The sequence below is a fragment of the Podarcis cretensis genome (genome assembly GCF_951804945.1).
Source record: "Podarcis cretensis genome assembly, chromosome: 3".
Taxonomy (NCBI): domain Eukaryota; kingdom Metazoa; phylum Chordata; class Lepidosauria; order Squamata; family Lacertidae; genus Podarcis; species Podarcis cretensis.
The window spans coordinates 64,138,657-64,165,896 of NC_137172.1; the positions used below are offsets into that span (position 1 = coordinate 64,138,657).

General features: G+C 40.2%; 1 protein-coding gene and 1 long non-coding RNA gene across 3 annotated transcripts in view; one reads left to right on the forward strand and one right to left on the reverse strand.

The window, feature by feature from the left end:
- Positions 1-23,184, forward strand: part of LOC307213043 — a 33,807-nt gene extending 10,623 nt beyond the window's left edge. Inside the window, exon 3 of the long non-coding RNA XR_013837362.1 lies at positions 22,861-23,184. This is a non-coding gene — a long non-coding RNA (uncharacterized lncRNA). The remainder of the gene's footprint in view (positions 1-22,860) is intronic.
- The window catches only part of PDE7B (phosphodiesterase 7B), a 181,760-nt gene that overhangs the window by 96,457 nt on the left and 58,063 nt on the right, over positions 1-27,240 (reverse strand). The window lies entirely within an intron of this gene.

The following is a 27,240-nucleotide window of genomic DNA, read 5'->3' on the forward strand; positions in this document are numbered from 1 at the left end:
TTAGAGATGGAGGAGAAATTCAATTCAGTCTGCATTCAAGGGCAAATCTATCAAATCTGCACTTTCTGAAAGAGTATGAGAACTGAAAAAGAGCAATCGTTCAAAATCCACATTTTTGTGAATTTTTTAGTGTTATCTAACCATGCAGTGTTTACAAAATCACACATTAAGGGAAAGTGTGCGTGAAATGAATACATTAGTGAAAATAGCTTACAGAAATGTATTATATTGGAGGAAATTGCTGGTAAAAAATGTGTACGTTACTCAGAATGTATAAGAAAATAGGCTTATTAGAAGAGATTCGATATTTATTTAAAGAACTTCACAAATTGCTGCAGAAATGTGGAGAACTGAATTTAATATTGGAAAAATGAGAAACTGAGAAGAAATTTGTGTCTTCTGTAGGTTCAGCAAAGGTCCCGATCCACTTACGGTACACTGGGCCCAGAAAATCCCATCTGTCTCAGTGGTTACATAGTTATGTTATCTAATTGGTTGCTAAACTCTAGCTGAACAACAGTTGATTGAACAGCTTCTATGCAAGTATAAAAGGACCAGTGAACTCATACAGCATGATGTTGGCCCAGAAAACTCTGTTTACCATGTGAGACAGCTAATCAAAGACAATTTTGTGGGGTCTAATATGGGCTTCTGCTCCACTGAAATCATGAATTTCAAGAAGCACAGCATGCCTGCGGGAGTTATCTACATCTCCTTCTAGCAAGAGTACACTGTACTGATTTATACCTGGAGACATGCTGATAAGCAATGTGGAAAGGTCCTTATATTTACTGCAAAATGTATGAGGCACAATTATTTCCCCACTCTGCAGAGATGGGAGAAGGGGCATTACTAGGTAATTAAAGAACTTGTGGCAGAGGCCCATGACACAAATTTTCATAAGTGTATATAGTGTCTTTGAGCAACTTACGATGATGTCTGTGGTGTCACCAGCACTACCCTTTACAGCAGGGGTCGGCAAGGTTTATCTTGCTTGGGCTGGAGTGGGCAGCGTGTGAGTGGGCAGCTCGGTTTGGGGGCGGTTTGGGGGCCAGTCAAACAACCTCCGCGGGCTGCTTCCGGCCCATGGGCCTTAGGTTGGTAACCTCTGCTTTACAGCATGCCCAGCTGTCCTGTAAACAAAGCTTTTTTTGAGGGGGGGGGAAGAGATCAGGAGATTTGTGGCCTGGCATCAAAGACCTGGGTCTCAAGCCCCCTGAGCCAACCCTAGCAGAAATGTGATTCAGTTTGCAGCTAAGGGGAAACTTAACAAATCTGGACTTTCTGAAACAATAGACAAGCCAAAACACATTCCAAATTCAGTAGCACAGTTGTCCAGCCAATTAATGTGTGCAAAACTGTATGTACTAGGGTAAAGTGTGCATTAAAACGTACATAGGTAAAGGTAAAGGGACCCCTGACCATTAGGCCCAGTCTTAGAAAAAAAATAATTTGGAGAAATTTGCATTAAAATCCTGATGCATTTTCATGAGGACTTTTAAAGAAACTGCTAGCTGATGTGGAAGAACGGATAACTGACAAAATGAGAAAAACATATGGACAGTTGTGCCCATCCCTAGAAGGCATAAAGGCTGTGGTGGTACTGAGGCTGAGAGAAGAGCAGCTCATCTACAACCAGCTTATGAGTTAAGCAATGAAGCAGTATTTTGATCCAGCAGCTCCTTCCTTTATGTCTCATACTCTTACAGCATATTCCTAAATACCGGTATGTTTACTCTGAAGTAACACCCAATGGGGCTTACTCCCAGGAAAGTGAATATATGAACACAGTCTTCATTGCTACATTACACCAACTCTTAATCAAGGCGCAAAATCCTCCCAATGGATCTTTTTGTTTTATTGACATGATTCGTTTTCCAGATGTTTACAGAAGGATAAATTTGTTCCTGAAACATCCTGCTTCTTTTGCAGCCAGCTGCCTTCTAGACAACAACTGCAGGCCACTTTTTTTCATGCACAAAGAGCAAGCATATCCTTTAACCTCTTCCACTTGGTTAGTTTTAGAATATGAAAAACCAGAAAGAAGCATAACTACTGATTTTTGCCAAAACAGGAAGAGGTCTGTAAAATTAGTAGCAGGGAGACAACCCAATCCTTCACGGTGGCTTTAGTCTTACAGAAAGAAGTTAGGACACACAACTATATCATATCTGTCAGTAAGAGGGGTGGATAGTAAAGAGTCAAGGCTTTACCATCTAAACTAACTGAACATAGAACTGCACACTATTCATAATTTTTCAAAGTTTAAATCTAAGCTACTGAATTTTGAACACATTTTTTTCTCAGTGGAAGAGATGCATAACTGTATGCAGTAACAATGCATGGGATGGATTTTGTCCTTAAATCTTAAGTGTTCTTCATATATTTTATGGATTAAAGCAATGTGTTAATGTACTAAATTAAAAGCTTTTTCACCTTGTTCTTCTTTACTCTAAGCATCAAATCAAACTATGTGTGTGTCTCTGTGTGTGCACACATAGTCTTCAACTGTGAGAATGTATGTTCTAATTTGCTTGCAAACTGTTGTCCTAGGAAAATTTGCTTGAGAGGGAAACACTTCCCTCGCTCCAACCTGGCTTTCTTAAAAAGCCAAACCTGGCAGGCAAGGAATGATGTCACACAGTCATGTTGCCAATATGATTCCCCGACTGACTGGGATCTCCTCGGGAACAATGCCCTCCACTTGTTTTTTGAAATAAAAAGTGGTGTTAAAGCTGCAAATCAGGGAGAGAAGTTGTGAGTAGACATCTAATGCAATCTAACCCATTTTTTGTGGGTGAAAATTTGGTGGACCCCTAATGAACTGAGTACAAAATGCTGGTATTTTTCTTCCCTCCCTACTCTAATTGCTTAAGAAGTAATACTGCAAATAAGACTGTTACTCTGCACCTATGCAAGGCAGTGCTCTGTGTTTTATGTAGATAATGTTTTATTTCAAAGACAGATGAGTAAGGCTTTCTGTAGTTTCCGTTATTAACCTCCTAAGATGTGTAGTAATTATTTGTTTTCCTTTATATTTCACGTATACTACAAAGCCTACAAAATATTTTCAGCATTGTAGCAGAACTGATAAGAAATGAAGACACAGATAGGGCGCACCACACATTTAATGCACCTGGCTTCTGCCAAGGAATACTGGGAATTGTAGTTTGCCCCTCATAGAGCTACACTTTCCAGGATTATTTGAGGGAAGCCATGTGCTTTAAATGCATGGTGTGAATGTGACGTAATCTTCCTGCACTGATACATAATTTTTTTCAAATTTGGAGTATATTTTTTGAGATGTGGAGGACTGAGTGGTATGGGGAAATGCCTACAAAGAAATGTGGTTCATATGTATCTAAGTAAACAATAAGGCTGTGACCCTGTATGCATTTAGGCTTCTTATCCCACGGGCTGTACAGAGGATTGCAAGTGAAGTGGGCAGTGAACCACATGCGTTCTGTGCCACTTTTTCCATTGATTCCTGTGAACTACAGAAAACACCTTGTACTTTTCCAGTGACATAACTATGGCAGTGCAAATTACCCTATCGGGTACAAGTCACCCTACTGGGTATCATAGAAGCCTGTTTTTATTCTGTCTTAGAATGATTGTATCTGAAGTAATTGGTTACATAAATTAGCAAGAGTTAGTTAGCCTGCATTAAACATGCTCGGGCTACTATTATTTCAGAGTTCTGGAAATTTACTCATTGTTTACATGGAATAGTAAACTACTAGGAAGATGATTAGGCTATAAACCTAATCCCCATCTTCTTCTTCTTTAATTGTGGTTGGCAAGCAGGTTCAATATTGAAGGCTTCATGTTATAAGAAAGCAACACAGGCAGGCCAGGCATCTGAATTGCCCCAAGTTTGGATTTTCACATAGGCATGTATAAATGTCTATTACAAGTGTATACCAGAGTCAAGACTTGGCCCTCCTCAGTTGTATGGTTTTAATTTTCTTCTTATCTAAGCAGACATGCTTGCTTGTAGCTAATTAGAACAAAATGTAATGATATATATCCAACAGAAAAATAAAAATAGGCTGTAACTTGCTTTTTATGGGTGCATATAATTTTATTCCCTGTTTCAATGCATCTCACAAAGATCAGATGTTAAAAAGGATTCTGTATTTAAGGCCAAACAAAACCCCCACCAACCTCTTAGGACGGCTACTCTTGCCATCTGGATGTAATGTAGTCCAGTGAAAGGATAACAAAGTTATGGTTTGGGTTTATAATGTTTTCTTTAGTGTTTTATGTGGTATTTCACAACCCATCGGGGCCTCCTCAGTTAGTACATTAGGAAACATCCACTGCAATATTAAATTCACTATGTGAAAAATTACGGTTTGCTAGAATCAAGTATTTAAAGGAATATCCCATTTAACTGATTTGGATCTCAGTCTTTTGGAATAATTTTAACTTTTAATGACCAAATAGGCAACCAGTTTGTGAACAATTGAGGTTTTATCTCACCAATACTACTCAACTATCTTGGTTTGGCTGTCTTTATACTCTATTAGACCTATGAAATGTGGAACACTGGCTTCCCAATCTTTCCTCAAAATGCATTACATATATATATACTTTAGTTCTTTAACCTTAAAAAACCCAGCACCACCATAGAATTTGTAATAAAATCTTTTCCACTTGATACACTGTCTAAAATGCATAGTGGTGTATTCAGTTTATAGGCATGGTATGAACAAATATGCAGAATTATTTAAAAGTGTAGACAAATATATTTATTAAAACTTTACTTATCCAAGTATATTAATAATACATAGGACTAGAAGTTATCCATAAACTTCAATAGTCACTGAAATCTGTACAGTTCCTTTAGGGAAACTGTTATATCATTAACATTAACTGCCTTAATTTGAAATCCAGAGGCCAATGAACCATTCATTAAAAGATGCAGAGGACAAGAAATTGGCTCTCTGGTCAGGGACTTCTTTAGTAGGCTTGCTTGAGCATCCTCTGAATCTTCTCTGCTTGTCAAAATATTTGACAAGCAGGACATGCAAAAGACAATGTCACAGTTGTCCCTGGAGACCTGGTTCCTGAAACCAACTGCTTTCTGTTGTCACTCTGGCACAAAACTGTCCTCAGAAACTGGTTGTGGAACTCTCCAACCCTTTTTAGCCCTCACAGCTTCTGCCCTGAATGATTTCAACCAATCTTAAGGTTCCTGCTAGGCACAGTTGCTATTGCTTCCTCTCAGATTCCTGAACTTCTTCATCTGAACTTGGCAATGCTGTGACTGCCGTTTTATATATCAGTCATTATTCTCTGGCCAATATCCTTCCACTTCTCTATCGGCCAACTCATTGGCCTATGTTCATGAAACAATTAGAGCCAATTGGTTCATCAACTGACCTATCAAAACCCAACCTTCTGGATTTTCCTATCCATTATATAAACTGAGAGGTCTAACCACGAACCATTTACGACCTAAAACAGCTTCCATAGTAAATGTAGCAACTGTGGCCAACATGTTTGTCAGGTACACTGTGCCAACAGTAAGTTTACCCCACAAAGTAACTGCTGGGCTTTAGTTATGTAACTTCTCACTGTTACTCACTCATAAAAACAACAATATTACATATAAAACTATTGTTATTTCTATATTTACATAACATATTTTACCTCTTTTTTTTTAATTCTCCACACAGCTTGAGATCTAAAGATATACAAACACATTATTCTATATTTTAAAGGGTGGCAACAGTTCAGTATTAATTTATTCCTAAACCTACTCTATGTGTTCTAATTTAAGAAAATCATATGCTCATGAAATTATGGCTGTGAGAATCTGAAATAGTTCAGTTAGATTTCTTATTATGCTTTGGTGGATCTTGAGTTCTCCAATCTACTAGAATGAACTGTAAGTGCATTGTGATGCGTTAGAGAGCCTTGATAAGTTAACTATCTTTCTACTCTTGGAAGCCCTATTTGGATGTTCATTATACTTGCATATAAGCAAGCTGTGAGGGGGCGGGGGGGGGTGCAATTTCAACTCTACCCCCGCCAATGCACCACTTCCATCCAGTCTGCAGCCTTTAAGTATGAGATTGAAGATCTGAAGTGCACAATCAAAGGCAAGACTTTCACCCCAATCCAGTTTTATACACACACAGTTCTGTGTCACTAACTGAGGCAGGATGTGATGTGCATTCAGATGCACTATTGAATATACATTCCATAAAAAATAATATGAACTATTACTACATATGAACTATTAATATTATATTATTGATTAAATGCATGTGTCACCTAATGCACACTATGTCTTAAGCAACTTAACAGTTAAAACACACTTTAGTAAAGGTAAAGGTACCCCTGCCCGTACGGGCCAGTCTTGACAGACTCTGGGGTTGTGCGCCCATCTCACTTAAGAGGCCAGGGGCCAGCGCTGTCCGGAGACACTTCCGGGTCACGTGGCCAGCGTGACATCGCTGCTCTGGCCAGAGCCAGAGCCGCACACGGAAACGCCGTTTACCTTCCCGCTGGTAAGCGGTCCCTATTTATCTACTTGCACCTGGAGGTGCTTTCGAACTGCTAGGTTGGCAGGCGCTGGGACCGAGCAGCGGGAGCGCACCCCACCGCAGGGATTCGAACCGCCGACCTTTCGATCGGCAAGTCCTAGGCGCTGAGGCTTTAACCCACAGCGCCACCTGCGTCCCAAAACACACTTTAAAAAAATGCATTTAATGCCAAGTTATATGTACAAAAAATGCATATGTTGGGATAAAGTACAGTGGTACCTCTGGTTAAGAACTTAATTTGTTCCGGAGGTCCGTTCTTAACCTGAAACTGTTCTTAACCTGAGGTACCACTTTAGCTAATGGGGCCTCCCACTGCCACCGCACGATTTCTGTTCTCATCCTGAAGTAAAGTTCTTAACCCAAGGTACTACTTCCAGGTTAGCGGAGTCTGTAACCTGAAGCATTTGTAACCCGAAGTGTTTGTAACCCGAGGTACCACTGTATGCATAAAATACACAGCTTAGTGAATGTAACATTAAAAAATTAATCACACTGGGGAAAATTGGTTTGCAAAAAATGTGTATATTAAGATATATTTGCATTCCTTGTTTCTCAGTCACTTGCCGAAGAGTTTTTGCAAGGAGGGAACAAGTATTCACCAAACACCGCACTCCCCCAGTTTTCACTCTGCACTCCAAATGAGAAGGGCCTTGCAAAATATCCTGGATAATGCAATGCATGTTGCTTGGAGGAATCCAAGGCTACCAGCAGCTCTGTGCCAAAGATACTAAGCACTGGGTAAACTCAAGGTTCCCTCCATAATGAAGATTAAGTACTTAAAAGTTCCCAGCCTTCCACTAAAAAGACAAGACAAAAAAATTCTGGTCACCAGGATATATTGCCAAGGCTGCTCTCAATGCAAGTCTTTTTGAAATGCACCCAGACAGTTGCTCCCTATAATCCAACAGGGTGTCTCAAGTCTGACACCTTACAAAATCATCTTTCAAAGAAACCCAGAGAACCTGGCGGGTGGGGCAGGGATACAGGACCCATAGAGAAGCTGTCTGTCCTTACCTCACCTCATTCCAAACAACTGAAGAACCCTTAAGAACTTCCAAAGCCATGAAATGGGATGTTTGAAGACTGACTGAAAAGAAATTTATTGTCTCCCAAATACATAACAAGTATGCCTTTTTTGTTTCCAACATCCACAAGTGAAAATGAACACTTAGGGTACAATCTTACATGCACTTACCTAGAATCAAGACCCACTGAGCATGCAGTGCCATTCCTGATGGAAACTTCCCACTTTGTCCCCACTTTGAAGCCAAACACCAAATCCTCACTTTCAAGTTACACATGCATTATTCCATAAAATTTCTCTACCTATGTTTTCAAGCACATTGTACTTGATTCGTCTTGTCATATGGGGATAGTGAGCTGCCTTACACCAGGCTAGACCAACCAGTATTAGCTACACTGGCAATAGCTCACCAGGGTTTCAGATTTGTGTGATGAAAGGCAAAAAACAGTGGAACAATTTTATGCAATCTGGTGGGACTTTTTATCTTAAATTTCACACAATGACCTGCACAGCTCCTTACTTGCACCTAAAAAAGAAATATGGTGCATACAAATCTATTTTGTCCTACTGTTGCCACTGGCCAAATGGGTTTAGATATATTTAACAAAAAACTTGTTTACCAGAGGAAAAAGTGCACACTATGCGCAACAACCACTCTTTCAAACTGCCTACACCTCTGCAAAGACAAAGAAACCGAAACACTCACCTGTCTCTAGCCTTTCTGCAGTACAATTTTGTTGCAAAATGCCAGTTTTCTGAAGGTTTACAATTAAATTGCATCAGTTTTACAAGTGTTTCACTGTGCAGGCAGAGATAGGTGTTTTGGAACAGTGACAACACTCAGAACCACATACACATTACTTAAATTCTTACTTACAAATGCTGCACAGACAGTGAAAACTCAGACCAACCAGCCTGAGAACCCACAGCACCTACAGTTAATAAGTGGAGGATCATTGTTTTCTATTTATCCCATGCTTATCCCATCCTTTCACGAAGGAGCTCAGAGGTGGCTTACATGGGTTCTCCTAATTTTATCCTCCTAAGAACCCTGTGAGGTAGATTAAGCAGAGAAGGAGTGATGGGCCCAAGGGACACCCAGAGGACTTAATGACTGAGTGAGCTTTTGAGCCTGATTTTCCCTTGGTCCTAATTACAGTAAGATAGCCATACTGTTCTTCACTTTTTAAAAATCTAGCTAGATGAAAAGAGTTCTACAGCAGGAGAGCACTTGGCCTTCAATGACCCCCCCCCAAGCTGCTAAAGCCACATGGATGCAAAGAAAGGAGGGGGGAATAGTTGCTTAGCACTAATTACATCACATATATTATGTAAGTGGTGCTCATGACGTTTGCAGAGCTTCAGTTGCATCCCAATCAACATGCTATCTTAGGTGGTATCGCATTTCCCCCAAATACAAACACATTGCTCTTTTAGTGCTGTTGGAAATGCACCAATCCCAGAAGAAAAGTATTACCTTAAGCCAAGACAGTGTGGGTAAGAAAGTGGAAACAAATGGTCATAAGAAGCCGCCTCAGCCGTCAATCTCAGTATTACACTGACTGGCAGTGGTTTTCCAGACAGGGGTCTTTCTCAACCCTATGTGGAGTTACCAGGGATTGAACTAAGGCATGTGCCATGTTACTAAGCTATAGCTTTGCACTGCATTTGAACTGAACTGAAGAAAACCTGATCACGTAAGAAAAGACCAAGTATCCCTTCCAGATACTTTAGCCATTTGAAATGCCTATGAACCCAAAAGCTTATTGACTTGGAAAATTGAAAATTAGTGCTATACGGATATGGACAATTAGTAGAAATAAAATATATATCTAATTTCTAGTTCTCATGATTGCTGAGAAAAACTTGGAAACAACTCTGTAACTCCCCTTCCTCCGTTTCTTTTGCTGAAATACTACTTTTTTTAAACATCTGCTTTAAAAAACAAAAAAAGGAAAAATGCAGAATTGTGGAAAGAAAATTAATTATGTCGAGCTAATGTACGGACACACATTTGACCTGTACAGCCTGGTAACAAAGATGTCTGCTTCCTGGTTGGGTTTTTTGGCACAGTTTACATGGTAGGCTGAAAAATACTAGTTGCAGCCCTTTGGCTCTAAAGTCCCATAGCAGCTGCTGAGAAAAGTTTCTGTTCAGCCCATGCACACCTGGCCCAATCAATGTAAGGATTAGGCAATCTTGTCCAAACCTATTGTTGTTGGTGGCTATGACACAACCACACACCTTTGACAGCTGCATTATGAGGACAAAGATTTGTCTGTATGAAATACAGAGTTCAGAAAGAGAAAACATCTTTTAATTGCAAGTCTAGTCATGTTCTTGTCTGTGTGATTTCTTGTTGCACATTATTATAAATGGGGAATCTGTGCGCTTTGAAACCAGTAGGACTCACGAGCCAGCTCTCCAGGAGGTGGCTGAATCCTATTGTTTGAAGTCTTTGTACCATGTTCATTGGCAAGGACCCAAGAAGCCCGACTCAGTTTTAGCTGGAGGGTCAGAAAGAGTGCTGCAGTTTACAGCCAAGCTTGGAAGATGAAACTGAGAAATAAAAATACACTGCAAGTTATATGATGGGTCAACAGGGGGAAACCTCTGTTCATTATAGGATTGTGTAAATGAAGCAGCACAGAATTCCCCAGAGACTGCACTGTTTAAAAAGCAGGTGATTGGTATGTTACAAGAAAGAGCATAAAGAGAGACAAGATTATTAGATGTAGTAAAATGGCTGTGGTGAATAAATCAGAATCTTATGGCAGTTGCCAGAATCTTACAGTTGCCTAGATGGATAAAGATGTTCCCTTATTATATTCAGTATGAATATTTTCCCAAGTACTGTATGTTATCTTGGCTGAGTTGAAGCTGGGGGCACTTTTCTCAAACATTTTCAGTAGCAGTGACACGTTTCCTTCTTTGGGGGATTCTGGGGGAGGGGGAGATGACATCAAAAGGAAAACATAGTATTATCCCATTCAGAGTGAGTGCTAAGTGAATAAAGGAAGCATTGCCCCCACTCTGCATTGGCTTCAGAGTGCCACATGGGCAAATCTGACTGGACAAATAAGTGCATGACATCATCAAACCCACTACAGGATCCTCCATTTGTCAGGGGTCACTATCCCAAGGAAGACAATAGGCTAGGTCATTAAGAAAATGAACCAAATAAGCAGCTTATTGAAAAACCAATGGACAGTAAACAAGGGTGAGTAAGAAAATTCCAACTCCCCCCAAAACTCTACTTTTGTCTGTTAAATTGAATCAAGCAAACAGCTGGTGCAGTCCTCATTTTAATCAGACCCCATGCATGATATTTCAAAAGTAAATAGGACTTACTCCCTAATGAATCTGCATAGGATTTCTATCCAAGACATCATTTTTGGCTCAAGAATTTTTTTTGGGCTCAAATAACTCAACTAAATAATTAAAAAAGAAACATATTTATCTAAAGTGAAAGTAAAGTATGTACACAACTTAAGTACAAATGCATTTTTTTCAAACTGCTTAAACTAAAAAATAAAATAAAATATCGACCTCCAACCAATGCTCCCAATCCTAAAGTACATTCTGAAGACTATAATTAATGGTCTGTATGAGGATCAACAACCTAAGTCTGAATCCAAACAAAATAGAGGACATAACCATTTATGAGCCATGGCAAGGGATTACCAACCTTTTGGGGTTGGTCAATGCATTTGGAATTTTTAGAAATCGCCATGGGTGCCAGCCACAAAATGGCATGCCATCAAAATGGTGGCCAGTTGTGGGAGCAGCAAAGGTTAATTTGCAGCAATGGGGCCAAGGATGCTAGTTAGACTCTTACAACCCTCCATTAAGGTCACAGAGCTAATTGCTGAGGAAAGCCATAGACCAGACAACTCTTTATCCTTTTGGGCACCGTAGTGTGTATTTTGCTGAAAAATTCCACAATTTCAAATGCTGTCTACATATACTGAGTACAAGATAGACTCTCAAGTACAAAAATAATTCTCCAGGACCCAAGTTTTTCTTAAAGATACCCCAGTTATCCTCATGCTCTTTCTGTGATGCTTTTACATCTGAGCTTAACAATAGATAAGAAATTACAGTGGTGACACATATTGGGTTTCTTCTTTTCTTCCTGTCCTGTGGCAATTGGCACAGTAGCTTTGTTTACCAGAACATACAGTTCGGTAGAAATCCCACAGTGACGTCATCCCACAGATGGAAGCTTCTCAGTGTGGCTTTTTGGGATAGTTTCAAACTTGTGATTCACTTCCTTAAATAGGAAAAAAAATATTAAGTGACACTTTAAGGCATATTGTATCCTTTGGAGAAATCATAGCTCAGTAGCAGCTTAAAGATCTGCTTGTGTTATGGCCCAGTACCTGCAGTTACAGAGCTGCCAGAAAGTTTGATTCAGGAAGACCTTTAAATATGATCCTAAAGACTTGAGTTTTAAATCATTTGAGGCCCATTCAGTGATTTAACACTGGCTTAACTCACAATACTGTAATGTGAGGTTTTAATATCCCTTACAAACAGCTACTGTATACCACTCCTTTAATTAAGTGGAAAGGAAGCTACCTGAGAAGAATGCCAGATTTCTAGTGTCAGAGAAGCCACTCTCATGCATGCATCATGTGACAAAGAATCACCCTCGAGATCATGTAGTGCCCTAGCCCTGCCCCTGACACCCATATAGGGCATATATACTTCCCTTGCATTTTCCTGCATCAGCCCCACCAAGCATGGCCAAGGGTCAATGATGATGCAAATCATAGCCCTACAACATCTGGAAGGCCACAGGTTCCCTATTCACAACATCTGTGCTAGCTGGGCTCAATACAATGTGCTCTTTAAATGTGCAAGGAACTTTATCCATGAGTGCACATTCAAAGATGCAAAATCCCACACCAACTTGCAATAATAAAGATCATGGAAACCTTCACTGCCTGGTGTGGTATATAAACTTGCTATGGGGTAGAATTAGGAATAGCTCTCTGCTTAAAATGAGATCTCATGTAAGATTAGTGTCTTTTTGGTCACTGTTGAAATGCCGTATTTTTCCGTCTATAAGACGCCCCCCATGTATAAGACACCCCCTATTTTTGGGGACTCAGATTTAAGAAAATGGGGAGAGATGGCCCCGTGTATAAGACACCATCTAATTTTTGACATTATTTTTTAGGGGAAAAACCTAGTCTTATACATGGAAAAATATGGTACTTAAGTTGTGTGTTTCCCTTTGCTCAGCTTGTATACAGTAAATCTGCAACATGTGCATTTAACTTGTGCACATCCAGCTTTATGTGCATGGCAATTATTTTTTTTTACATATTTTTAAAGGGGGTGGAAAGGGGGTGAGCATTCAGGAAAAAAGACATTGGCAATCCTACTGACCATTGCACCCAATGTGTTTTGACTACACACAATTTTGGATTACTGTATTTGTACATTGTAAATTAGGGATGGGGAAACCTGTGGCCCTCCAGAAATTGCTGGACTCCAACTAGGCATGTAAGGCTACAGCAATTTCCTTCCCACCCAGAGTCTGTTGCAATCAGCACTGTTTCCATTCCACTACAGTCCAGCTTCTGCCAAAACCTACATTATTCACCTCACTAGCTGCCAAAATGCCAAACAGCTACCAGTGACTTCCTTCAAAAGGAAACATAAGCTAAGTAAGCACTGTGCTCCTGGAACTGTTCAGAGACATGGAGTGTATGTAGCAATGTAATACCGTTTTCTAACTATGATAGGTTTTCACATATAGAGACGGCATGATATTTTATTTCAGTATCTGTTTAAATAATCTGGGGGAATTAAACTTGGTGACTTAAAACTAACCAAATGTTGTTGCTCAATTAATAAAGCATTTTGCAAAAGAAACTGCTAAACCAGCAAACAAATTCTAATACAAAAAGCCACAAAACTTGGGCACAATCCATCCTACAATGCCATTTTAGCTTAATTCCAGACATAAAACCAGTAGCTATGAAAGGCAACATGCAGTATGGTGTTATGTTTTTTTCTCCCACTATTACAGGAAAACAGAACATATTGGCATGCTAAGAATCTCATGTACATCTTAAACAAACACAGCACATTGTATAAATGTCTCACATTTCACTCAAGGAGCAGCTGAGATTTTACTGTAAAGCGCAACTTCACTGAAATGGCAACAATATGGATGTATAGCCAACAATCTGAACACATCTAAACACAATCTGTCTTGTAACACATTGTGCAACGGAATACTATTTATACAAAGCGCCTTCAGAAAATGGGGAATTGTTAAAAACATAATAAAATATGCGGAGCTCTTACTTTGAAGCAGACTGTATAAATTGAGAGACTGAGAATATATGTTACTTTGTTTATTTGCATACCAGTGATGGATTGTTTTCCACAAATACATATCCCAGTGTATCAGCCTGTCTCAGTTTTAAATGAGATTTTTACTGCAGCCCTGGGAGATGTGTACTCTGAAGAGCAAGCTAGCAATGTGATTCTATTCTCAGTATTTCTGAAGTCAATATTTTTAGTACAATACAAGAACCAGCTGTGTGTTGGATGAAAACAAGTTTGTAGAAAATTGCTTGTGAAAGTTGGAGGTGAAGGATGCACCCTGCTCATGAATACATAAGGCATCATCCTGCCAAAGCCAAGCACTTTTAAATACCTTTGATCCATCAGATATATTCAAATGAGGAATTATTCTCATATTTAAATAATGGACTTTTTTTTAAAAAAAAAAAGCCGCCTCTTAATTTTGGCTGCTTTGTGCCTTTATAGTCTATTTGAGGTTTTAGGTTGTATTCTCTACTTTGTATGTTTGAATAATCATCTTCCCGCAACATTAGGGTTGCCATACATCCGTAATTTTGCAGAGATTTCCATGTTTCGTCCAGGTAGAAATTGATTTAATGTCCGGGAAAATCCAGATGTATGGCAACCCATATCGGAAGTGTAGATTTTAGTGAATTTCCCTAAAAATAGCTCAACAACTTTGAGCAAAACTAAAAAAAGTTCAACAATTTTTCCTGCCCCCTAAAAGCAGCTCAACAACTTTTGTGTCCAGATTTTCAGTTTTTGAAATATGGCAACCTTTTGCTAGCAGATGGTTATATTTTGTTTCACAACATAAAATCATCATCATCATCATCATCATCATCATCATCATCTGCTGTTTTCTGCATTTTAAACCTCTGTTGATGGCACAGGTAAAAAAAAATTTTTTTTTTGCCAGTAGTCATGCACTAAGGTTCTTACTGCTATCATAGTTTCAGGTGGGGGTGGGTGGGTCTTTGGCACCTCCAGATGTTGTTTGAAGTTCCATCATCCCAACCATTTTGGCCAATGGCCCTTGGAGCATGTTCCTAATCCTGGTTTTAAGGCATTTCTCCATAGAATTTAATTATATTTGGGTCAATACAATCCCATCTATGTTTACCGGGGGGGGGGGGGCATTTCCACTGAAAGCAGGATTTATTCTTGCTGAGTTCAATGGAAAATATGCACAGGATTTGTAACCAGTAATATTTAATCAGATTACAGAACCTCCATTCTTCTGGGGTAGCTTTATGAATCTGTCTTTTCCAAGGTGGGCAAGTATTAGGTAGTTTGTTATTAGGATAATAACACAGTCGCAAGTGAAACTGTACAGTGCCAAACATTAATTAATATAAAGTGCCAATAGAATCTGGGGTATATCAAGGCCAAAAACATATTTTACTCAGTTGAAAAGGTTTTTTTCAACTGGCATCATAGGTTATACTTTGCCTTTTTAATGACTTCTTTCGTTTTCTGTAGGGTCACATTTTCAATGTTGTATCATTTTTTTATCTCAGTAACATTTCTGAATTGTTTAACATTTTATAATAAAAAAGCCCCCTGTTATTCCAAGATTTTATTTTGGCACAGCTCCTGTACCTTACTATCATAAGAATTCTTTTTTCTTCTTCTTTTTTTTGTGTGAAAACACATTGCACCATGATTCTGATTTTCCTGGTTCTCCATCTGCATCCTCCAATATGGCCGATATTTTCCCCCAAAGAGTTCTATTGATGATTTTGCAAGTAGGTATCCCCCCGCCCCGTTCCTCTTTGTAGCACGCTTCCTTTGGCACTATCTAGACACAAAAGAGTCTTGTGGCACCTTAAAGCAGTGTTTCCCAACCGGTGTTCCGCGGCACACTAGTGTGCCGTGAGACGTTGCCTGGTGTGCCGTGGGAGGGAGGCGGGCGAGTCGGGCGGCGAGAGGCCTGAGGCGCCCTGCAGAAAGGCGTCCTCTTTATGGGTGGGTTCTCCCCCCTCCCTTAGCGCATCGTATTTAGTTGGGGATTCTGGAGAGGGGGGCGGGGGCGCGCTGGCCCCGAGCGGAACAGACGCGCCGTCGTCCCCACCTCCCTCTCCTCAGTAGCTCCGAGCCGACTGACTGAGGGTGGGACGCGGCCAGCGGCGTCCTCTCTCTCTCTCTCCCCGCCTCCCAGCACCGCTTTTCCCGAGGCGGGCGCGTGCCTAAGGCTGAATGGGAGCAGCCTGGAGGCTTGGCGGCCTCTCAGCGGCTCATGACAGGCGTCCCCGAGGCGGGAGGTGCTGAGCAGGGGCTCTGCGAGAGGGCGCGAGGGATGCGTGGTGGTGCCTGCGCGCGCGTGACTTAAGAGGGCGACCTGCTGGCTCTCCTCTCTCTCCCCTCCCTCCCCTCATGGGCACGGAGTCCCCGGCACAGCTTGGCGCTACTACAGCTACAGCTGCTGCTGCTCCTGCTTGGATGAAGGCGGCTGCTTCTTCCTAACGCCCAGCCTATGAGGGACCGCAGTCTCCCGCCCTCTTTTTTTTTTTTTTTGGCGGGATGCTGAGGTAAAGGATCCCCTCCCGCGCGGGCGGGCATCTCTTTGGGCATGGCGCCTGTGGAGGCTTAAGGTGGGGAGTGTGGAGGGGTTGCCGCTTGCGAGGGGAGGGTTCATATTGTATTGGGCTGCGGTGTGGGCGACACGGCTCTCCAATGGCCAGCCCGCGGAGGAACATTGAGTTGGAGCATTTCGAGGAGAGGGACAAAAGGCGCACTGAATAAAGTATTTTATAATTTTTCATATTTCTGTTTACTTACTATTTCATAATAAAGTAATTATAAAATACTTTCTTTGTGTTTATTTGATTCCTATTAAAGAGAGTTACTTTATATATAGTCAATATAGGCACAGAGTTAATTTTTTAAACATTTTCTAATGGTGGTGTGCCTCGAGATTTTTTTCATGAAACAAGTGTGCCTTTGCCCAAAAAAGGTTGGGAAACACTGCCTTAAAGACTAACATGTTATGCCATAAATAGTTCTTAGACCTTTTTCTTCAGAACTTCATCTCTTTTTAGTGCATATTGTTATGATGTTTAAGGTCCCTGTGATTTATGGACATATTAATGCCTCTCCTACTGCAACACAGCATAGAATTGTAATGAATTTGTTTCTACACCATTCAGATTTACTAAGGGAGGCATAGTGGTTTAGAAAATACACACATCATGAAACCTGCTAGGTACGGCCAGCTTATTCCTACTTTGGTGATAAGTGTTTAATAAAGTCTCACGAGGAACGTTTGAGGGAATTGAGTGTTTAGCTTGGATAAGAGGAGAGTCTGCCTAAACATCAGAAGAACTTTCTGATGGCTAGAGCTGTTCACAAATGGAATTGACTCCCTTGGAAGGTGGCAGACTCTCCTTCATTAGAGGATTTTAAACAGAGGTTGGATTACCATCTTTTAAGGATGCTTCAGCTGAGATTCGTGCATGCAGGGGTTGGACTAGATGACCCTCAGGGTACCTTCGATTCTATGATTCTATGAAAAAATGTTTCAATTTTAATGTGGAACAGAAAAAAGTATGTAATGGACCTTAGCTTACTGGTAGAATGGCTACCTTGACTTCCTAGTTTTCTCTACACCCACAACAGTAGGCTTCTGCCTATGAAAGCTGATATACTAGTCTATATGAATCTTTAACAGTGTATTTCTATATATGTCTTACTTTGAATGATTTATTCTTATACATGGTTCAATCCCAGGTATCTCTAGCTAAAAAGATTTAACAGCTAACAGGTGCTAAGGAATATTATCTGTGCAAGTCCCTAGGAAGCTACTGTTGAACAAAGCAGATATCTCTGGACCAGAAAGACCAGTGCTCCAACTCAGTTTAAAGCAGATTCCTATAGTCATTTTCATCTAGGCCAGAACTGAAGTCTGGCATGCTCACTTGTGACAAGAAGCTATACAATGTGTGAATATTATTATTATTTCTTGTGGGTTTTTCTATGCCAAGGGTTGGGTTTCAGTTATTTTGAAGCACACCTTCCCCTTAAATATTGCTTCCAGTTAGGCATGTTTACTGTTAGCCCAACAGCCAATCACTATAGTTTTGCATAATTGGACAAGCAAGGGGAGATAAGAGTGTCTTAGTCATTACTGACTGGAAATCTGTCATCAGCCTTTGGAATTTCATACGCAGCAGATTTTGGGAAGAGGACAAGCATACTATTTGAGGAAGTTTGAACTAGGAGTTCAAGAGAACTAGGAGTTTAGTTGAAATAATTATAAATAAAATTGATTCCTGGGGTTATTTGTTGTAGATCTGATGCAGGATTAGCAGTTCTGCTGTGTGCTTTAGGAGTTTGCTTGCTCTGAAATTGTTCTACTTATAAATTTGTAAAGAAACAGATATTGCAGGGGCAGGTACATATCTACTGCTTTTATAACAAGGAGGCAAACCTTGTAAAGAAGTCGCCCTTGCAAATTCCTGTGACTCATTCAGATGATTATTGTTATTGTAATTTTTCTGATGTATTCCTGTACATTTTAGGAAACAAGTTACAATTCTACTCCAGGTTTTGATGAATATCTGAAACCTGCATTTGCTTACTTAGACGTATGCTATGTTGAGATGAGGACAGGACTAACTTCAAAGTAAAATTTGGGATTAAGATTCAAGACCAATGTTTTCAATGGGGATGCAATGTATGTATAGGCATAGAATTGCAGCAAGTGTTTCAATTGTCACCTCAAAGAATGACATTAACCTTGAAGTATTTTCCACATGATTTCTGTAATTATCCAAGAGCTATACACTGTGCTGAAGATAAGGTAATTTGAAATGTAAATGAGCAGAACAATAATGTTATAAAAAGAATTGATAAATGATATACTAATTTCATTTCTGCATACTGCATTTAGATAATCTCAAATGTACTGAACTTCGATGCTTGGTTAAGAAACATTCTACATTTTATAAAAATTAATTGTCCCATACTAAGAAAACTTAACTCTCTGGAGTGTAGCTTTAGAATATTTCCTTCCAACCATGAAGAGTTTTTGCTTCAGCAACAGAAAAGTAAGATAGGATAATGTTCTAGGGAGAGTATAACGACAAATGACCTCAGCCAGTAACATTAGTCTACGCTGACATTCCACTGTATGTCACTAAACCTACGTCAGCTCCAAAAATAGTAGGGGATAAAATAAGCCAATGTGTCAGCAAAGCAAGAGCAATTACTACGTCAGCAAATATTCAAAACTATGCCTAAGACCACATGAGATATCTAAAGCCACTTGTCCTTGATCATCAGATGCACTTGGAATGTGACAAGATCACACACACACACAGAGACACACACACACACACCCTTGTGGAATACGAAGAAAGAATGCAGACAAATTTGAGCAGCACAATCCTATAGTCAAGACCCTCTAGCTAGGGACACTTGGAAGTGATGGATAGTACCATCCCTAGGGTATGGTGAACTGAGGTAAATACCCTAGGCTGCATGCTTTGGGACCCCAGCATAGGGATGGCTCAAAGCTGTCCTTACTACTCCTTGTTCTCCTCTCCTTAACCCTCCAGTTTAAAATTGTTTTGCCACTACAGCAGCACCTTTTTCTCTCTCTCCCTCCCTCTGCGGAAGGAGTGAGGCATTTGGGGCAAGGTGGCCCAGGTGGTCCAGAGAGTGCCTGTGCTGCTGTGGCAGCGGATAGAAAATGTTTTAGTTTGAAGTTTGTTTAAACATTCAACCATTTTGAATAAAGATTCTTAAACCAGCAGTGATGCAGGTGGTCTCTTACGCCACCTTGCCCAGAATGCTTCACTCTGGGGAAGGACCACCTTATTCAATGAAAGGGGGCTGGAGTAGCACCAAAACAATTTTAAATAAGGTGTGGGGAGATGAGGAGAAATGGGAGCAGGGATAGTGGCAGAAGCAACAGGCACTTGGAAGAGCCCCACAGCTAGGTGGACAGCAAGTGTGACTTTCTCAAGCACAACATACCTCTAGAGATGGTCCTAGGAACAGAAGCCTTGATATCATACTGTCCAACATTTCAGGTCAAAAAATCCCATCTTCCATTATGTGCTCCTGGGCAAGTCATGTGACCTGCTCTGCAATCTTAGCCCACCCCCACCCCCCGTGTTTTTTTACCCAAGACAAGAGCACGTAAGATGGTCACTGCAATCTCGTACCAAAAAACAGGATGCCCCTTTTTTCTGGGCACTAGGTGGGTATCCGATATGCCTGAGCAATATGAGCTAGAGTAGCAGAACTGCCATGACACACTATTGCCAGCAAAGAACACCCCACACAAATGAGCAATAGAATAAGGGAACATACACCATTATGTATAAGTGCCATGTCATCCTACCTTTTGTCACATACACACACAGGAAACACACGCATCTGCACATGTAGGCAACTTTCTGTTGGCAAAGACCAGTCACTCCATTCCAAGCATTGGCATGGCTTGCGAAACACTTGTTATCACTTTCTGGATCCACTCTAGCCTGTTCAATACAGGTGTTGGCATTGCCATGTGTGTTGTGGCTTCCTTACAGAGGTGTGTGCTGGGGGGGGCATGCCTCGCTTTATTGTGAGTTCACTAGTTCCACATGTAGGTTGTTATGTGGACATTTTTGCTGGCCTAGTTCCTGATCGGTAGCCACTGACAGAGTTTCCAGGGAAGTGGGGGCATGTTTCTATACCATTCTTGCATTCCCACTCATGTGTTTTTCATCTTATCTCCCAGACTCAGCAAATTAATAACAACAACAACAACAAGAATATACAGTGGTACCTCGGGTTACAGACACTTCAGGTTACAGACTCTGCTAACCCAGAAATAGTACCTCGGGTTAAGAACTTTGCTTCAGGATGAGAACAGAAATCACACAGCAGCGGCACGGCGGCAGCGGGAGGCCCATTAGCTAAAGTGGTGCTTCAGGTTAAGAACAGACCTCCAGAACGAATTAAGTTCTTAACCCGAGGTCCCACCGTAATAGAGTGCTCTTCCTGTCAGCATCACTGGGGTATATCACCAGTCCCAGCATAATACAAGTGTAAGATTGCTCTGCCTAGTGATAGTCTTAGAGTAGGGTTGCCATTTCCCGGACATATCCAGAATACTGCTGCTGCAAGCAGTGTCCAGGTGGAAATTGTATTAAATGTCCAGGAAAATCCATGTCATTTTTGCTGATTTGAGAAATAGCTCAAAAACGAGTTGTTTTGCAAAATTGCAAAGAAATTTGACAACGACTTTGGCCAAAACTAAAAAAAGGTAAAGGACCCCTAGATGGTTAAGTCCAGTCAAAGGTGACTATGGGGTGCGGCGCTCATCTTGCTTTTCAGGTATTTTGTCCACAGACAGCTTTCCAGGTCATGTGGTCAGCATGACTAAACCGCTTCTGGCTCAACGGGACACCGTGACAAGTGCCAGAGTGCACTGAAATGCTGTTTACCTTCCCGTCACAGCGGTACCTATTTATCTACTTGCTCTGGTGTGCTTTTGAACTGCTAGGTTGGCAGGAGCTGGAACAGAGCAACAGGAGCTCACCACTGTCGTGTGGATTCAAACCGCTGACTGTCTGACTGACAAGCCCAAGAGGCTCAGTGTATAGGACACATGTATAGGACTGCACTGGCATACATTTTTGTGGACTAAGCCCACTTCATCAGATGCATAAGCCAAGCTCAAATATATGCATTGTAATCACTGAGACTATCCCAACTGCCATTGCTGGAAAAGCAATTAAGATCAAAGCAATTAAGATTGTGTTAACAGCTCTGTTGGGGAGAAAACCTTGGTCTCAACCAAGTCCTAAAGGAATAGAGTCAAACTTGCCCATAAATTCTGAGTCAGCAATTTCACGCTGGAATTTCACCTTGAAGTTATTTTATTGAAAAATCGTGCCTTTTGGATAATCAGCAGAATGTCATGAGATATTTCAGTCTATTTTTAGTATACTATATTTAGTTTGGAGACAATTTAAGAAATCAACTGTAGACACATACTGTTATTATTGTGCATGGGAATGTAAATTAAAAAGAACATTATATCTGGTTGCGTTTTTTAAAAGGTTTGTGTTAAGCATAAATATTGCAATGTTTGTGCAAATGTCACAGAGAAGAGTGCATGTTAGAAGCATAGGATTTAAAATAAAAGTTTAATAAACTGAGGGTGGGAAAGATGCACCTTAGATTGTTTCCCTCTCATTCCCTTGTGTGTCTTAAAAATGGCTTACAAATGGTGACCTAGCAATTCAGGCTATTTTTCAGAAGCTTGCCTTTAAGACAGAGTACTCCATCCAAAACAAGAAGTAGCAACGAAGAGATGAATTTGGTACAGAAGCCAAGTGATATAGTCCAACAAAAGCAGCATTTCCCCCACAAAGAAGAAACACTTTCTAGAGGTGTTAACTAATTTCCCAGTCCCTTTTCCTGTGTAGGGTAGTCAGGTGAAAAAGAGGACAGGTCTTCTACACCTTGAACAGTTAAATAGAAAAGGAGGTTTACACACCTGCAAAGAGAACTCTGTTCACTTTGTCACCTGGCCACACTACTCATGTGCCCTTAACCTGATGTCTTCATGGAAGACAATCTTACTCGTCTGCGAGTGATCACCAAAGAAGTCTAGACAGCTACCATTAACTTCTATTTCACAAAAATCTTTGCCTGATGGATTCTGCCAATTATGCTGTTGTTAAAAAGCACAACACCCGATGTGCATGCATGTTTGTGTTCATAGAAGGGCTTAATCCAACTCCTTACATTCACCCACTCCCTTCTTGTACAGAAAGACCACTCTAGAGCACAGAAAGGCCCCATTTCCCAATTATTATTTTTTCCAATCTTGTGTGTGCCTGTTTACTCAGAGATAAGTCTTGCAGAGCTCAATGGAACTTATAGTACTTACAAGCAGGTCTGTGGAGGATTGCAGCTTCAAAAGTATTTACCTGTTTTGTATCTTTACAGGTTGTTTAAATTGGGCTCCCAGACAGCCAGCATATGAGTGCTGCACAGATACTGGTACTTCATGAAGCCATATTGCTGTCACAGAGGGTCCCAGCCGTAATGAAAACCAACTGTGCATGAGGAAGGGAGAAACTAATCTGATTTGACTTACATCTGCCACTGGTTCTCCAAGCACTGCAGCTTCACCGACTAGCTTGCAGGTGGCATCCTGCATAAACCCCACTGAAACCCATTGAGGATGAATGGCACTGACACTGTTTATAAGCGTTTCTAGGGTACTCATGGAACTTTTAAAGTTACTATTTTGCATTATTGGTAGTCTATGTCCACAATTTTTCTGTGTTTTTTTTAAGCTACTTACTCACATTTACTATCCTAATTTGTGTTCTATATCATTGCTATATTACAGAGGTGTAAAAGCCAATGTGGAATATTACAAATGGCTAGGGTATGCTGTTTTAAGAATTAGGATCACTTTGTTTTTCAACACCTTAATTTAGTGAGGTTGTTTCTGAATTTCCATTGATCTCTCTTCTTCTGAGTATCCATAGACAAATGTGTTTTCTTTTTCTAAAATAAAATCTATATGAGTGCTTTTCTCTCTCTCTCTTGACTAAATATTTTTTCCTATGTTTTCTGCCAGAAAAGAATGGTTTTTTTTAAAAAAAAATGTTTAGTAAACATAGCATTTAAACAATGATATTAAATGCTCAAGCTTGCCTTTCAATATATCAAGATAAATGAGCCTGGTTCATTATCTTTACTTGGTTTCTTTTTGTATCAAATACTTCTTATGGAAGATCTTCCAAAAAGATAAAAGATATTTTATGGCAAATATTGTCTCTAGTAACATATGTGAAGAAGCTGTCAGGAGATCCAGACGTCTACAGAAGTTGCACCCTGTAGAAACTCTGAATGAGGGAGAACCTCAAAACAACCCATTGAAGACAGAGTGCTCAGCAGCCATGGAATGCTGACTACCTGTTTGGAAGTGGGAATGGAAAACTGGATGGAAGGAGGAATAGAATGGACTATCATACAGGAGGGCATGGCTAACTGACTGAAAGAGTAAACAGAAGCACTTTACATTGTGACTTTTTGTTGCAGAGATAACAATTATTTCTCACTGTCTCACTCATTAGTCTCACTAATGAAGGCAATACACGTCTGAATTTTCCAACTGACTAGAAGGAGACTTGATGCTACCAAGAAGCTGCTGGTCAAGGTGGTTCTGGAATTTCAAGGGTAGCTTCAAGTACCAAAAACAGGTTGGGCAGAGACAAAACCAATCAAATGTAGAGTGGGCAATGATGGTTTTCCCAAACTTGGGTTTCCAGCTGGAGTACAACTCCCATCATCCCTAGCTAGCAGGGATGATGGGAAATGTAGTCCAAAAGTAGCTGGAGATCCAAGTTTGGGAAATCCTACTCTACAACATCAGCTACATGGCTCTGGAAAGAAGCATTCAAGGGCTTGGCAAATTTATGGAGTAGCAGGGATGTCTCGAGAGGGAGACAAAAGTCAGGCACTTCCCAGGTCACAACTGTAGTTGCAAAGGAAAGGCTTATGACTTAATTTGCAAATGCTGACAGCCTGAATGCTGTGCAGGGGTTTATTTTCACAATGTTGTGGCAGGCCTGGAGGAAAGGCAGGAGGAGAGACAGAAGGGCAATGGAAGTGACAAATGCTGTTTGAATTATAGTGGCTTCCAAATGCTACGGAGCAACACAGCTAAGATCATGGCTGCCTTGTCTTTCATAATATGGTGAGGGAAGACAGATGCTGCAATAAAGTTGTGTAATATATAAAACCACTATACCAATTCAGCAAGCAGAAAACATTAATTGTGAGCTGGACAAGAAAGGGAGGCTTGTTTCTTTATGCTATTGGCAAAGTCCTAGAGAAAGACTGCCTTCTAATCTGTCCTGAGTAGAGTTAATGCTAGTGTTAATGGGGTTATATTTTCCATACACTTCTCATTGTAAACACATATATTTCACAATTGTTTGTTTGGGGAGCTGTGTTCCCTTTCATTTGTCTGTTTTGCCTTGCCACTATTCCTAGCAGGGTTGGAAATGTATTGCAACCAAGCCATATGAACCCATTTTTCTTTTCTTTTCTATTGAATGCATATTGACACTCTTCTGCCTCGAAACACTCAGTCACCCTGAATTCTCTTCAGTTTGTTGGTATCCTCCTCTAACTATCAACCAATCCACATATTGGGACAAAATGAATTTGGAAAACGGTTCTCAGGCAAATAATTTTAACTTGATATCAGCTTTGAAAACACTCAATAGTTTGCTCCTACTTAGAACATTCTTTCAGTTGTTCCCAAAAACTGATATGAAGATGTTTTTGAAAGATAAACATGGTGCAAATGATTGGGTTTTATGAACCACTACCTAACATTATTGCTTTAAATCAGCCTTTCTCCCACCAGCTGCTATCCATATGATTTGGACTACAACTCTCATCACTCCTGACCACTGACCATGCTGGCTGGGACTGGTGGGAATTCTAGTCCAAAACATCTGGAGGGCACCAGCTTGGGAATGGCTGCTATAAATCAAACTACTCTGCTGTGAAAGTCAGGGGTTTTTTTTAAACTTTCTAAGTCAAATTTTAAAAAATAAAATGTGAAAGTGACTTGATTTTTAAAAAATAAAAACTGCACAACAGTTAATCAGTTGAAATTAGACATTAAAAATTAAACTTCAGTTCTAATTAGGCATTAAAAATATATTTGATTTGAGGAACAATGCTCTCTGTTTCTCACTATTCATTTTTCTTATTTTCTTTGTTCATGTAAAACACAGTGTTACAGTAATGTTGATTCCTCTTGATGTTCTAGCATTTAAAGATTTCTAAGCAGTTTAAAGATCAAGAGAAAAAGCCCCCAATGATCATGCATTATTTTCCTCTTTAAACAGCTTTCGGACCTAATCCCCAAAGTGCTTTTTGTATTTGAGGGGCTCTTCAAAGAGAAGTCTGGCATTAAGAGGAGGGATTGGAAGGGGAACCCCACTGTGGGGAGGGGGTGGGAGACTGGTGCATTAGTACTGTACCTTCCTTAGCCCTAGTTCCATTTCCCTTTACTTATTGCTCTTACCCCAAAAAGTTGAGTTTCTGTTTTTTTCCAATTAGAAGGGTGGTAGTCAACAGTTTTACTCAGAGGCACCAACAAGAGAAACTGTCTTTGCCTTGAAGTATCTCCAAAGCTTGCTACACTACAAAGTGAATGGGATGGGCCCTTCTTGTTAACGTTTCAAGTTCTTTGTGCATGCCAACATGGTGAGAACAAGTCTACCATTCCCCTCTTAGTTCTCTTTAACACACTGAGAACTTGGGGGTTGGTTCTCTTCACTTTATGCTGGGCACCTAGAGGGCAGCCAAATGCCAGGAAGAGATTTACAGCCACTGGGGACAACCTGGAAACTGCACTTGTGGATCCCCATATGCTTACAGTCTAAATTCCCATACTCTGGGGTTGTGAAGCAGATTGCTTTTAAAAACCCTTGGCTAGAAAAAGGGCACTGGTTCCTGCAGCTATGCATAGATGAGGTTTCTCAGCAAATCACAGTCCAAATCCTCACATTTGGTTTGGATATATACATGTGCCAGGGAGATGGGATGGGCACTATATAGGCACATGAAAGCATCGTGTATGACATGGTCCTTGGGTATAGGATGATTAAGTTCAAGTGCTCACACACATGAACATGTGGAAGCATTTCTATAAAGTCCCATGTGATGGTTGAAACATAAGGATAGGCACTGAATGACAAGCCCCTGCTACTCCATATAAATGTCCATTTATAAAAGACATAGGGAAAAAGTAACTTTTATCAAAAGGTTCTTGGGAGGGGTTAATGAGAAAACGATTCTGAAGGAAAATAAACTGATAAATAATAATACAATATATGGACCATATGCTTTGCAATTTTAGAGGTTCTCTGAACATTAGAACAAGATTCCAGAACTAAAGCAAAAAGTCCTAGGAAAATGTTAATGTTAACTTATTTTTACTTTAGTAAAAAAATATGTTCAAAACTAATACATGTTGACATGTTTTTAGTGAAAACTTAACCTTAACAATCCATTATAAAAGCATGGGAACTAAAAAAAAAAGAAGTTACATCATGATTTTATCTGACTCAACACTGCAATCTGCAACTAAATTAACATTTTGACAAAACTTAATTTACTGGATCATTCATGTGCATTGCAAATGGCACTTTTATTATTTGCTGGTTTGTTTGTTTGAATCTTGCACACCACCTCGGGCTACTTTCATTTGAGAAGCTGATTAAAATAGTGTAAATAAATGATAAAGAACAAACCTGTGTACATGTAACCACATAATTACAATTGTACATA